A 15560-nucleotide genomic window follows, 5' to 3' on the forward strand; every position below is an offset into this window, starting at 1 on the left:
GGATTGTAGGCTGTTCCAAAGCAGGACTCATGTTCTAACACAAATCTGCTTGATACATAGAAAGACTTCGTATGTGTTTAATAAGTGTCTTAAAGAATGAATTTCAAAGTCAACAAATTTTTAAATGCACCCCTCCAATCCTTCCTCCCTTTGTAAATTGAGGTGTCTCTTACTAGTCTTCCTGTATTCACTACTAGCCTTCTTTAATAGAAATTTGTATACTTTTAATATTCTTTTTAACTTACAGAAATAATTTATATATTGCATTAATTTTATCAATAATTATTAATAGCAATAATTTTGGTAATTTTTTTCAAAGCCACTCATTTATTCCTTCTTTTAATCAACAAATAATTATTGAGGGTCTAGTATCTGCCACATTGTATTGGGAAGAAAAGTTAAAATGATGAGAAAAATCAAACATAATTTCTACCTTCTTGCTATTATTCCCCTTTCATAAGGCCTTAGTTTATTTTTTCCCTAGTCTTCCGGTATAACATTTGGATAAAAGTGATAGTTCTTGTGTCCTAGAAAAATTGCCATTATATTTCTAATGATGCCTATTTGATGAAATATATAGTCTTTATATTGCTGCCTTTTCCCCCAAAATATGTATAGATATTTCTCTGCCATCATCAAACACAGACTGTTATAGAGAAAAATTCTGAGAACAGCATGATTTTTTTCTATTGGTAGTTGGGTTTTTGTTTGTTTTTGCTTTTTTTCCTCCTGCATTGCACTTAGATGATTCCATTCTTACATGTCCACTTTTCTTCAGGATGTCTTTTATTTTTCTTGGAACATGGTAAATTCTTTTAATCTTTGCAAAAGCTCATTTCTTTTTATTAGTTCAGGAAAGATTTCTCCTTTTTTTTTAAATCTTTGATTTTTGCTTCAGTACCATTTGTTTCACTTTATAATTTTCTCAATTTAGAAATAGTTCATGTTGTCTTTTTAAGCCATGCATATCTATCATATTTTCTCATGACATTGTTATTTATTTTTTTCTTCTGTATTTAGAAAGTATCTTTATTCCTCTCCACATAGAATTGCACACAGTTGTGCAGTTGTGACCAAATATTAGCCCATGATCCATTTATCAAACCATGTGCCCTGAGAGAAGCTGAACCACCTCAGAGGTGTCCCTTGTTCTTATTCTGTCATTTAGTTCAGAACTTTTTTTCCTAATTCATCAGCCCAGATAAAGCACCTTTTTCTAGTCTGCATAAAGGACACTCTAAAATCTCTCAACAGCCCTGATTCTCTGCCATTAATTTTGTATTCTGCTGGGCCATTTTCCATTTTTTGCCAATAATGTTTTTTTAGTTCCTTACTGATTTTTCTTTATCTGTTGTTTTCCTAAGCCTGTATCTCAGTTGCTTCATGTGGCTTTTAAGTATTAACAAGCTTACCAGATTCCACTCATCGATTTTTCTTTCACTTACCATTGTTTTTGTTTCTATTTTTCCCCATTTGATTATGAAAACTTTTCAACTACAAAACTCATTTTGTTTTATTCTTTATTATGCAGACATTAATATAACTCAGTAAGCAAATGAAAACTCTTGTGGCCCAACCTTCAGATCACAATGTCTGCATCCTCAATTTGAGTCTCTTTCCACAGGCCCCGGTGGATGCACTTGTGCTCAATTTCCTTTTCACCTTCTAAAAAGTAGTATTTATTCCTGATTGTAAAAATGGTATATGCTCACTTTAGAAGATTTGGAAACTCCGTACAAATACTGAAAAGAAAAAAAATAAAATAACCCATAACCTACCACTCAAAATGTTAAGATTTTGATGTGTATCTTTGCATTCTTATGTTTTTTACTTTCCTTTTCAAACACATCATGACATTTTCAACACCATTAAATACCCTTTAAAAACATCATTTATAATGTTGTATACCATCCTATCATTATGATGTTCCGTAATTTATTTAACCTTTATTTTATTTAGATATTAATGTTGTTTTCAGTGTACAAAAACATCTTTGAATATAAACCTTTGTATGTGTTTTTGGTTACTTCCTTTGGCTTTCACTAAAGATAAAATATTTCTACACACTTCTGAGAAAATATTTCTTAATGACTCTTTCCTATTTTTCTGTTGGAATGGTTTATTTTTCCCAGCTTTATTGTGATATAATTGACATATAACATTGTATAAGTTTAAGATGTACAGTGTGTTCATTTGATAATTGTGTATTTTGCAAAATGATTACTATCGGGTGTTAGATAACACTTCATCACTTCATATGCTTACCATCACATCCCCCCTGCCCATTAGGACAAGCTTGATCATTTTATTTTACTTACTTATGTTGAGTATAGTTGATACCCAATGTGACATTAGTTTCAGGTGACAACATAACTACTCAAGTTTATATATTATTCTGTGTTCACCACAAGTGTAGCATTACTTTTTTGTGGTGAAAATATTTAAAATTAATTCTCTTAACAACTTTCAGGTATATAATAAGTTATTGTTAACTATAATCATAATGCTATTCATGAGAGATTCCCCAAAACTTATTCAACTTCTAACTGGAAGTTGTACTCTTTGAACAACATCTCCCCATTTCCCCCAACTGCCAGTCCCTGATAACCACCATTCTAGTCTGTTTCTACAAGTTGGCTTTTTTTAGATTCCACTTATACATAATAGCATACCAAATTTCTTTCTCTTTCTGATTTCACTTAGCATAATGCCTTCAACATCCATTCATGTTAGCACAAATAACAGGATTTCTTCTTTCTATGTCTGTATAATATTCCATTGTGTATATACACCACATCTTCTTTATCTGTTCATTCACTGAATGACACTTAGGTTGTATTCAATTCTTGGCTATTGTGAATAATGCTGCAATGCCCATGGGAGTGCACATGTCTTCGGTGTCTTATTTTCATTTCCTTAGGATATATACCCAGAAGTGGGACTACTGAATCATATGGTAGTTCCATTTTTAATTTTTTGAGGAACCTCCATACTGTTTTCCTTAGTGGCTATACCAATTTACGTTCCCACCAACAGCAGACAAGGGTTCCCACATCATGCCAATACTTGTCTTTTCTCTTTTAGATGATAACCCTCCTAATGTGTGAGGGGATAGGCTCAATGATTTTGACTTACATTTCCCTGTTGATCAGTAATGTTCAGCACCTTTATGTACTTGCTGGCCATTTGGATATCATCTTTGGAAAAATGTCTATTCAGTTTCTCTGCCCATTTTCTAATGAGATTTTTTTTTGTATTTTTTTTTTTTTAGTATAGTTGACACACCATGTTGCATTAGTTTCAGGTGTACAACATAGCGATTCAACTTCTTTATACCTTATGCTATGCTCACCTTGCAAGTATAGCTACATCTCTCACCATGCAACGCTATGACAATATCTGACTAGAGTCCCTATGCTATGCCTATTATTCCCATGGCATTTATTCCATAACTGGAAGCATATATCTCCCATTCCTTTTCACCCATTTTATCCATCCCCTATCCCCTCCTCTCTGGCAATGACTGATTCTCTGTATTTACAGGTCTGATTCTGCTTTCTCTTTGTTTATTCATTTGAGGTGCTTTTTAGATTCCACAAATGAAGGAAATCATAAGGTATTTCTCCCTCTGACTTTTTTCACTTAGCATAATACCTTGTGGGTCCATCCATGTTGTCACAAATGACAAGGTCTCATCCTTTTTAAAAAATATTTACTTATTTTTAGAAGGAGAGAGCCTGAGCAGGGGGAGGGGCAGAGGGAGAGAATCTCAAGCAGACTTCCTGCTGAGCATGGAGCCCAATGCGGGGCTTGATCTGACAACTTGAGATCATGACCTGAACCAAAATCAAGAGTTGGGCACTTTACCAACTGAGCCACCCAGGCGTCCCAAGATCTTGTCCTTTTTTATGGCTGCATAATGTTCCTGTGTGTGTGTGTGTGTGTGTGTGTGTGTGTCTGTGTGTGTCTGTGTGTGCACGTGCCTGCATGTGCACATGCACCATATCTTCTTTATCCATTTATCTATTGATGAACGCTTGGGTTGCTTCTATATCTTGGCTATTGTAAATAATGTGGCAATAAAACTAAAGGTGCATATATCTTTTTGAATTAGCATTTTTATCTTACAGATGGCTAATAGACACATGAAAAGATGCTCAACATCACTAATCAGGGAAATTCAGATCAAAACCACAATGAGGTATCATCTCACACCTGTCAGAATGGCTAAAATCAAAAAGAAAAGAAATAACAAATGTTGGTGAGGATGTGGAGAAAAAGGAACTCTTGTGTATTGTTGTTGGGAATGTAAATTGGTATAGCCTCTGGGGAAGAGTATGGAGCTTCCTCAAAAAGTTAAAAATAGAAATATTACACTACTTTATTATTTTGTACTATTATATGTTTTGTCTATTAACCCTTATCCAATATATGATTTGCAAATATTTTCTCCCATTAATTAGGTTGTCTTTCATTTTGTTGATTGTTTCTTTCGCTCTGCAGAAGCTTTTCAGTTTGATTTTGTCCCATTTACTGGCTTTTGCTTTTATTGCTTGTCCTTTTGATGTTCTATCCAAAAACATTGCCAAGACCAGTCTCAAGGAGGTTTTTCTCTGTTTTCTCCCAGAAGTTTTATGGTTTCAGGTCTATGTTTAAAATCTTTAATCTCTTTAATCCATTTCAAGTTAATTTTTGTAAGTGATGTAAAATATGGCTTTATTTTCATATTTTCAGTTTCAGTTTTCTGCATGTGGTTATCTACTTTTCCCAGAACCATTTATTGAAGAACCTATCTTTTCCCCCATTGAATATTCTTTAATCACCTGTCAAATATTGATTGGCCTTATATGTAGGGCTTCATTTCTGGGCCCTCAATTCTGTCCCATTGGTGTATGTGTCTATTTCTGTGCCTGCGCCACAATATTTTGATTAGGATATCTTTATGGTGGACACTTTTTTTTTTCAGTTTTAGAAGATGATTTTATTGGGAAAGAAAGTTCTATGAGGCTCTGCTCTCCCACCGCCAATGACTTCTAAAGCACCATCATCTCCATGGAAGCTATCAAATACTTGGTAATAAGTTCTCCAATGTGGAAAAGAAAGTATCAGTTCTAGGCTCTCTACCAGGAAATGGCCTTGAGGCTCTCCACCAATAGAAATAAATGTATGATGAGCAGCATCTCTTAACCATTCCACATCTGTATAATCTTAACCCAGATGTTGCCTCAACTTCCATTCCTCAAATATGTGGAGGAGGGTTTCCTGAAGTGAGGTTTCCAGACATCTGGTGGTCAGTCAAGTGGTCTTTAGGAAGTGTGATGCCTCTGGTTTTATTCTTTCTAGGACTGGTTTGGCCATAAGGACCTTTTGTGGTTCCATACAAATTTTAGGATTTTTTTTTCCATTTCTGTGGAAAATACCATTGAAATTTTGAAAGTGATTATATTGAAGCTATAGGTAGCTTTGGGTAGTATGAACATCTTGAGAATATGAATTCTTCCAATCCATGAACATGGGATATCTTACCATTTTTTTATCTTACCATTTTTTTGTGTCTTCTTCAATTTCTTTTAGCAAAGTCTTATAGTTTTCAGTATACAGATCTTTTACCTTTTTTATTAAATTTATTTCTAAATATCTTGTTTTTAATGCTAATGTTAATGGCATTGTTTTTTTTTTCAGATGTTCCGTTGTTAGTATATATAAATGCAGCTGATTTCTGTGTGTTGATGTGTTGTTCCCAGCCTTTTGAGAGAGAATTGCTATCAGCTAGAAATGCCTGAGGCACTTGCCTTGCCCTTATTATTTGTACTGAGTCTCAGATATTTTTCACACTGGGGCAAATGTTGTAGCTGGATCAGCCCTGTGGTTCTTATTATAATTTCAGGATACACTTCAGCAGTAACCATCAGGGAACTTCAAAGAACAAGATTTATTACTCACAGGTTCTCACAGCATGTCAGCAGCCACACAGCAAGATCACAAGAGAAAGAAAGAGCAAGTAAGCAAGCAAGCACAGACCAGAGACCCTGTCTTTATTAGGGTCTAAGGATGGATTGTCCCGGGTTTTGCAGGTTCACTCTTTATTTTGTAACTTAATGCATAAGAGTGGGAATTAGGGCAGAAGAGAAGTGGGGTCACTCAAAGAGCCAGGTTTCCCAGGACTTTCTGAAAGAGGAAGCTTCATGGGTTAGGATAGTCTATAATTTTTTACCTGATTGTTTGCTAGTCACTATGTCTCACAACTGACAATATTTTTATTCAAGATGGATGTCATTTGAGATGGGTGGCTTGACAATAAAAAGCTTAATGTCAGTGACTTATACTGCCATTCACCCTGCAAGGCATTAGATTTAAGAGTGAGGACATTAACAGCCTGCAAGGCAAAAATGTAAAAGTCAGGGGTAGGGCAAGTAGTGGCCAAGAGAGAGAACATCGGCTTAGGATTATAGGAATAAATCCATAGTAATTATACAAGTAGTGGCCCCCAGTCTGTAGCCATTACCACCAAATAGAAGGGTCCAGCCATAAAAAATAGGTCAGTGATCTCATTTGGGTGATATTATGGAATATTTTAATATCTTGGGCCATTTAGTTAAGTAGGTTAAACTTGTTTTGAGTTGCTGATATACATGATGCAAGCAGTCCCAAGGAAGCACAAACCCTCCCTTTTTTGGCCAGTACATAGACTAGGGTCAGACAATTTTCTAAAACCATTTGAGTAAGAGGGAGTGTTGCACAAGGGACAGGGTCCTATAGTCACTGTACATGTTGGGTTAAAGTGGCCAATAATTGCTGATTAGTCTCAATTACCCAATTTTGAGTGGCTAGGGCCACTATACCTGTGCCCTAGTCACTCTGTCAGTTCTGGTAATACTGATGCTCAGGAATAAGGGAATGAAAATTATTCTTCTGGATCAGTGGTAGTGAGTCAGGGCAGAAGTTTCGGGAGGCCTGTAACCTGAGAGCTAGACTTCTAGAGCCAATCTAAGTGAGACAATGGTACATTGGAGTGTAGCCCAGGGGAAGCCAATCATAGGACTGAGAAAGCGTGTGCTAGGTGAGAGCCTTGCGACGTGGGCCCACAGTAAAACCTGAAAGTGGATGTTCCTAGTGTAAAAATATTAACTGGAGCTTCAAAATCAGGAATTTGAGCATATTTGTTGGCTACCTGTGCTATATGATTCTTGTTGGTATAATTAAAGGGATATGTGGGCCATGAGCTGTTTTTGCCTTGCATCACCAAGGTGGCCTCAAAGGCTACCCCAAAATGACCCCTGAAGGAGCAGGTGGGGCTGAAAATAGTTGAGGCATCTAACTGAAGGGAAGGTCAGGGTAAAGATGGTAAGTGGAGTTGGCTGAAGTTGAGTATATAAGCAGAGTAAGAATTTATGATGGGATACAATCAGTTGGAGGCCAAATCACAAATCTAGCAATCTCTGATTTTCAGTGCATGGGCAGCCCTCTCAGCCCACTGGATATAAGTGTTGGTGGTGTTTGTGAAATATTTTACCGACAGTGTGGAAAGTCTAGGGGGAAGAGTAGTGGAAGAGGTCGTGATAGCATTGGGGGTAGTTGTGGTATGAGATTGTGGCATCATAAGGCAAGGACTGGAGGCAGGTTCAGCAGATATGTGACCAACAATGGTCAATGAAGGGAAACTGGTGGCATAACTGGGGAAAGCAGGGGACTAGCGCAAGCTTTGGTTGGGTGTTTCCATGAAAGCACACAGAAGCTGAAGATGAGAGGGTATAGACTAGGACAAGCAATCTAAATGGGTGGTATTTCTAGGCAGGGGAGCTGTCTGGTTCCAAATGAACATTTTGGCCTGCCACAGTTGGGAGATATGATGCAATGCTGCCCTAAGGCTGACAGAGGAGGTACTCACAGGGTAGGTCAGCAGGCAAGCACAAGGTAAATTCATGAAAATAATATTCCATTGAGTTCTCTGATTCCATCAGAGCAGTACATTTAACCAATTGTTCCCAGAAAGTCTCAGTTCCCATTGTGATGTCTTGTTGAGTTTGTGGTGAACTGGGGAGTGGGGCCATATGGGTGAATGGCAGGGTTTCTGATGCATGATGACCTCGGGTGTTATCTCTGATGTAGTGGGTATAGTCATCTCCAACGATGACCTCTTAGGCTGGGGTGAGGTCATCTCAGGTGAGGTCATCTTGGGTGATGTCCTCTCTAGTGATAAGTTTGTGTCACTTGGGATTGAGATCCTCTGGAGTGGTGGTCACCCGGAGGGTGACCTTCCTATTTTGTGGCTATCCAGTGGGGTATTTGTGATGGGCTGAGAGTAGGCTAGGCTGATATAACTTGGAGGCTTCCCTGAGGATTGAGCTGCATATCTGGAACCTGCTGCTAGTGAAACAGATTTTTAAGAGGTCCCTGGAATTGTCAGGGGCTACATTTAGCATAGGAACACATGCTGCCCCTTCACTCCCTGAGGAACTCATTCAAAGTGTACAAAGATTCTGGGCAATATCTATACCCCAGACTAAGGCAGATCTTATAGATGCTATTTAGACATTCCTAGGACCAACCCATGAGGATGATTGGCAGATTATATCATCTACAGAGGGTCCATTGCATGTCTAGAGATTCAGTCCCCTTGCCACCCAGACTCAGTGGCATGCTGTCCTGAGCTTTTCCATCAGGGCTCTCCAATATTCCCTTCTTTTCCATCCTGTGGTGCAATTGGGGGCTGGAGTGGGGTTGTTTCAACATTGCTTCTAGGTAATGATTAGGCCCAAGGGATCTTTTAGTAACCCTATCACTCAGGCTTCACAAAACAGTAAGAAGAGCAATAATCATATAGAACACCAATATTTGATGAGCTTGGGTCAGGTTCCTTCTGGATGAGCTATTTGTGTGTTGACTAGTGGCTGAACGTGGTTTTCTATGAGAAAGTCATGGCTTTACCTAATCTAGTGTGGGGTAAAGCCATGACTTGGTTTCTTCCATGCTTTCATGTATAAATATGGCTCCAGATATGGCAGAGAGTTTCTTTCCTTCTTGCAGACACCCAGACTATGTCACTGTTTGATCATGGGGAGATGATTTCCACCTCCTGTGAATTAGTAGGGAAATTTAGTTTCATTAGCCAGCCTTTATAGACACTCTATGCAAGCAGAGTGGCTGGCAGGTAAGTGGCTGCTTTTGGAGAGTCCTCACCATTGTCAGGGTTTTCAAAGAAATTATCTCACACTAACTTGGTGGACTTTTGACCTGGAGAGACATACTATACTATTTGCCCTTGATCATATTGCCAGTGTGAAACAAATGGTGAGATGAAAAAATCATAGCAAAAAGGAAACAGAGAGTCAGAAGATGAAATAAAAAGGACATCATCTTGGGGGTAAAAGCTTAAGGATCTTCTGGGGTGCCTGGGTGGCTCAGTCAGTTTAAGCATCTGCCTTCAGCTCAGGTCATGATTCTAGGGCTGGGATTGAGCTCCACATCCTGCTCTCTGTTCAGTGGGGAGCCTGCTTCTCCCTCTGCCTGCTGTTCCCCCCTGCTTGTGCTCTCTCTTTCTCTCTGTCAAGTAAATAAATAAAACCTTAAAAAAAAAAAAAACCTTAAGGATTTCCAGAGACACCAAAAGTGGAATTTTAGAAGGTGTGTAGTAGTTGGTATGTGCAGTATGAAGACCCAGGGGGTGAGAATTAAGCCCAGGGTGTCAGAATTAAGGGGGCTGGGGGCAAGAGTTCAGTCCATTCTGGGGACCACATGTCTGAAAGTAATTTAAGGAGTATGTCTTTAAGGTTGTTATGATGCTCAGTGAAGCCAGTCACCTGGGGGTGGCAGGCTAGATGAAAGTTCAAAGAATATGTTGGAAGGCCCACTGTTGAGTTTCCTAGGAGATGAAGTGAGCCTTGATCAGAATCTATGTCTGGTAATCCAAAGGGAATAAGAATAAATTTAGTGAGGAAAGAGAGTTCCCGTTTTGAAGCAGAAATCTAGGTGGGAGTCCCATATTAGTTATCAGTGATTGTCCTTGTATCTGGAAGTCCCAGAAGAAGTAGAGGGTCAAGCAATGAAATTATTCTGCTAGCAGGAATATGGTTGGTCTCCCCAGGAAATATATCCCCATCTGGATAGTCTCCATTGTTTACTTTGGGAGCAAAGAATGCAATCATCTGTCACAACTTTGCTGCAAAGGAGAAAGGGGAGCTCCTTCAGTTGTGCCCAAGTTGTTAAAGCATGAATTTCCCAGTGACCTAAGGTTGTGTGGGCCCATAGAGTGACCTGGTAGGAAAGGCTAGTACCTTGAGGAGCCTGTACCAGGCAGAGTATGGAGGGCTTAATGAGGGAGTCTGTGATAATGTTGAAAATGATCTCTGATATAGAACAGTTAGTATGAGTGGAAACATGAGTAATGTTAGGAGTTAGGGGTTCTACTACTTCCTTTCATATATGGATGCCCAAATGGTATTGCTTTATGTGAGAAAATTGTCCCTCAACCATTGGCCAGACCAAACCATAAGGCTGTTAGCAACAGCTCAGAAGTTTGTGAAATGTTAATATTCAGAGGCCCCTTTTTATGGCCTCCTTAAGGGCTAAGTGAACAGCTACAAGTTCCACTAATTGGGCTGAGCCAGGGGTGTTCTCAATTAGAGAGGTGCTTTGGGGCAAGGTGGAATGTCATGACCCTCCAGTGAAATGCATTGCCTAAAAATGTGGTGCTGCCATTGGTGAAGAACACTGACTCCCTGTCCATCTCTGAAAGTTGGTGCTCAGGGGCTCCTCAAGATGAGGAGGATGTGGAGTGCCACTATCAGTTCAGCAAGGTCTTTGGGCAAGGTTTGAGGAAAGAGGAAGCCACATCCTTCTGTGATTTGGAAAGACATTGACATCAGGTTTGGCCCTCTTGTAAAAGTACCATTTCACCATGGAGGCATCAAGCTACTGCTGGGAGGCATCTCTAAACCAGTGCATTACAGGAACTTGGGAATAGACCAGTCCTGGGTGGAGGCTAATTAGGGCCTTGATTTCTTTTTTTTTTTTAATTTTGACTAATTTTTTATACATTTTTTTTAATTTTATTTTCTTAGGTTATGTTAGTCACCATACATTACATCATTAGTTTTTTTTTTTACTGACGCTGAAATTTTTTTTAATTTTATTATGTTAATCACCATACATTACATCATTAGTTTTTGATGTAGTGTTCCATGATTCATTGTTTGCATATAACACCCAGTGCTTCATTCAATACGTGCCCTCTTTAATGCCCATCACCAGGCTAACCCATCCCCCCACAAGCCTCCCCTCTAGAACCCTCAGTTTGTTTCTCAGAGTCTATAGTGTCTCATGGTTCCTCTCCCCCTCCGATTTCCCCCCATCATTTTGAAAAGGTTGCTCCCTGTGTTCTTCTCTGGGATTTTGATGGACTGCTGTCTCACATGTAGGTCTTTCATCCATTTTGAGTTTATTTTTGTGTGTGGTGTAAGGAAATGGTCCAGTTTCATTCTTCTGCATGTGGTTGTCCAATATGCCCAACACCATTTGTTGAAGAGACTGTCTTTTTTCCATTGGACAGTCTTTCCTGCTTTGTCGAAGATGAGTTGACCGTAGACTTGAGGGTCCATTTCTGGGCTCTCGATTCTGTTCCATTAATCTATGTGTCTGTTTTTGTGCCAGTACCATATTGTCTTGATGATGACAGCTTTGTAATAGAGCTGGAAGTCTGGAATTGTGATGCCACCAGCTTTGCTTTTCTTTTTCAACATTCCTCTGGCTATTCGGGATCTCTTCTGGTTCCATACAAATTTTAGGATTATTTGTTCCATTTCTTTGAAAAAAGTGGATGGTATTTTGATGGGGATTGCATTGAATGTGTAGATTGCTCTATGTAGCATTGACATCTTCACAATATTTGTTCTTCCAATCCATGAGCATGGAAAGTTTTTCCATTTCTTTGTGTCTTCCTCAATTTCTTTCATGAGTATTCTATAGTTTTCTGAGTACAGATTCTTTGCCTCTTTCATTAGATTTATTCCTAGGTATCTTATGGTTTTGGGTGCAATTGTAAATGGGATCAACTCGTTCATATCTCTTTCTTCTGTCTTGTTGTTGGTGTATAGGAATGCTACTGATTTCTGTGCATTGGTTTTATATCCTGCCACTTTACTGAATTCCTGTATGAGTTCTAGCAGTTTTGGGGTGGAGTCTTTTGGGTTTTCCACATAAAGGATCATATCATCTGCAAAGAGTGAGAGTTGGACTTCTTCTTTGCCGATTTCGATGCCTTTTATTTCTTTTTGTTGTCTGACTGCTGTGGCTAGGACTTCTAGTACTATGTTGAATAGCAGTGGTGATAGTAGACATCCCTGCAGTGTTCCTGACCTTAGGAAGAAAGGTTTCAGTTTTTCCCCATTGAGAATGATATTCGCTGTGGGTTTTTCATAGATGGCTTTTATGATATGGAGGTATGTTCCCTCTATCCCTACACTGTGAAGAGTTTTAATCAAGAAAGGATGCTGTACTTTGTCAAATGCTTTTTCTGCATTTAAGATAAGATCATGTAGTTCTTATTCTTTTCTTTATTAATGTATTGTATCACATTGATTGATTTGCGGGTGTTGAACCAACCTTGCAGCCCAGGGATAAATCCCACTTGGTCATGGTAAATAATCCTTTTAATGTACTGCTGGATCCTGTTGGCTAGTATTTTGGTGAGAATTTTTGCATTCATGTTCATCAGGGATATTGGTCTGTAGTTCTTTTTGATGGGGTCTTTCTCTCGTTTTTGGATCAAGGTAATGGTGGACTCATAAAATGAGTTTGGAAGTTTTCCTTCCATTTCTATTTTTTGGAACAGTTTCAGGAGAATTGGTATTCATTCTTCTTTAAATGTTTGATAGAATTCCCCTGGGAAGCCATCTGGCCCTGGGCTTTTTGTTGGGAGATTTTTGATGACCGCTTCAATTTCCTTAGTGGTTATAGGTCTGTTCAGGTTTTCTATTTCTTCCTGGTTCAGTTTTGGTACTTTATATGTGTCTAGGAATGCATCCATTTCTTTCAGATTATCTAATTTTTTGGCATATAGTTGCTCATAATATGTTCTTATAATTGTATTTCTTTGGTGTTGGTTGTGCTCTCTCCTCTTTCATTCATGATTTTGTTGATTTGGGTCATTTCTCTTTTCTTTTTGATAAGTCTCGCCAGGGGTTTATCAATCTCATTCTTTCAAAGAACCAGCTCCGAGTTTCATTGATCTGTTCTACTGTTCTTTTGGTTTCTATTTCATTGATTTCTGCTCTGATCTTTATTATTTCTCTTCTCCTGCTGGGTTTAGGCTTTATTTGCTGTTCTTTCTCCAGCTCCTTTAGGTGTAGGGTTAGGTTGTGTATTTGAGACCTTTCTTGTTTCTTGAGAAAGGCTTCTATTGCTATATACTTTCCTCTCAGGACTGCCTTTGCTGCATCCCAAAGATTTTGAACAGTTGTGTTTTCATTTTCATTGGTTTCCATGAATTTTTTTAATTCTTCTTTAATTTCCTGGTTGACCCATTCATTCTTTAGTAGGATGCTCTTTAGCCTCCACGTATTTGAGTTCTTTCAACTTTCCTCTTGTGATTGCGTTCTAGTTTCAAAGCATTGTGGTCTGAAAATATGCAGGGAATGATCCCAATCTTTTGGTACCAGTTGAGACCTGATTTGTGACCTAGGATGTGTTCTATTCTGGAGAATGTTCCATGGGCACTAGAGAAGAATGTGTATTCTGTTGCTTTGGGATGGAATGTTCTGAATATGTCTGTGAAGTCCATCTGGTCCAGTGTGTCATTTAAAGCCTTTATTTCCCTGTTGATATTTTGCTTAGATGATCTGTCCATTTCAGTCAGGGGGGGTGTTAAAGTCCCCCACTATTATTGTATCGTCGATGTGTTTCTTTGATTTTGTTATTAATTGCCTTATATAATCGACTGCTCCCGTGTTAGGGGCATAGATATTTATAATTGTTAGATCTTCTTGTTGGATAAACCCTTTAAGTAGGATATAGTGTCCTTCCTCATCTCTTATTGCAGTCTTTGGTTTAAAATCTAATTTGTCTGAAATAAGGATTGCCACCCCAGCTGTCTTTTGGTGTCCATTAGCATGGTAAGTGGTTTCCCCCCACCTCACTTTCAATTTGGAGGTGTCTTTGGGTCTAAAATGAGTCTCTTGCAGACAGCATATTGATGGGTTTTGTTTTTTTATCCAATCTGATAGCCTGTGTCTTTTGATTGGGGTATTTAGCCCATTTACATTCAGGGTAACTATTGAAAGATATGAATTTAGTGCCATTATATTGTCTGTAAGGTGACTGTTACTGTATATTGTCTCTGTTCCTTTCTGGTCTATGTTACTTTTAGGCTCTCTCTTTGCTTAGAGGACCCCTTTCAATATTTCTTGTAGGGCTGGTTTCGTGTTTGCAAATTCTTTTAGTTTTTCTTTGTCCTGGAAGCTTTTTATCTTTCCTTCTATTTTCAATGACAGCCTAGCTGGATATAGTATTCTTGGCTGCATATTTTTCTCGATTAGCGCTCTGAAGATATCATGCCAGTCTTTTCTGGCCTGTCAGGTCTCTGTGGGTAGGTCTGTTGACAATCTAATATTTCTACCATTGTAGGTTACATATCTCTTCTCCCGAGCTGCTTTCAGGGTTTTCTCTTCGTCTCTGACACGTGTAAGTTTTACTATTAGATGTCAGGGTGTTGACCTATTTTTATTGAATTTGAGGGTGGGGTTCTCTGTGCCTCCTGGATTTTGATGCCTATTTCCTTCCCCAAATTAGGGAAGTTCTCTGCTCTAATTTGCTCCAATATACCTTCTGCCCCTCTCTCTCTTTCTTCTTCTGGGATTCCCAAATATTCTAATATTGTTTCATCTTATGTTATCACTTCTCTCTCGAATTCTGCCCTCATGATCCAAAGTTGTTATCTTTTTCTCAGCTTCTTTATTTTCCATCATTTGGTCTTCTGTATCACTAATTCTCTCTTCTGCCTCATTTATCCTAGCAGTTAGAGCCTCCATTTTGATTGCACCTAATTAATAGCCTCTTTGATTTTGACTTGGTTAGATTTTAGTTCTTTTATTTCTCCAGAAAGGGATTCTCTAGTATCTTCTGTGCTTTTTTCAAGTGCAGCTAGTATCTTTATAATCATCGTTCTAAACTCTAGTTCTGACATCTTGGTCCCTGGCAGTCGGTACTGCCTCTTGTTCTTTTTTTTGAGGTGAGTTTTCCTGTCTTGTCATTTTGTCCAGCGGAGAACAGATGAATGAGAGAATAAAATGCTAACAGGGTAACAATGACCCCAGAAAAATATACACTAAACAAATCAGAAGAGACCTGAAACTGGGAGAAAAGAAAGGGAAAAAAGGAAAAAGAATAAAACAGAATATGAACAAATATGGTCAGGCTGGTGCATAGATCAGTGCCACACACTAGATTTTGGGCATATTTTGGTCTGTTAGAAGAAACTGCCTCCCAAAAATTTAAAAGAAAAAAAAAACATATGTACAAAAATAAGGGTAAATACAGTGAAGGGATAGAATATGACTGTAAAGTTG

This window comes from Eumetopias jubatus, unplaced genomic scaffold (genome assembly GCF_037043125.1).
Source record: "Eumetopias jubatus isolate StellerSeaLion01/CBP00866 unplaced genomic scaffold, mEumJub1_p1.0 scaffold_8, whole genome shotgun sequence".
Classification (NCBI taxonomy): domain Eukaryota; kingdom Metazoa; phylum Chordata; class Mammalia; order Carnivora; family Otariidae; genus Eumetopias; species Eumetopias jubatus.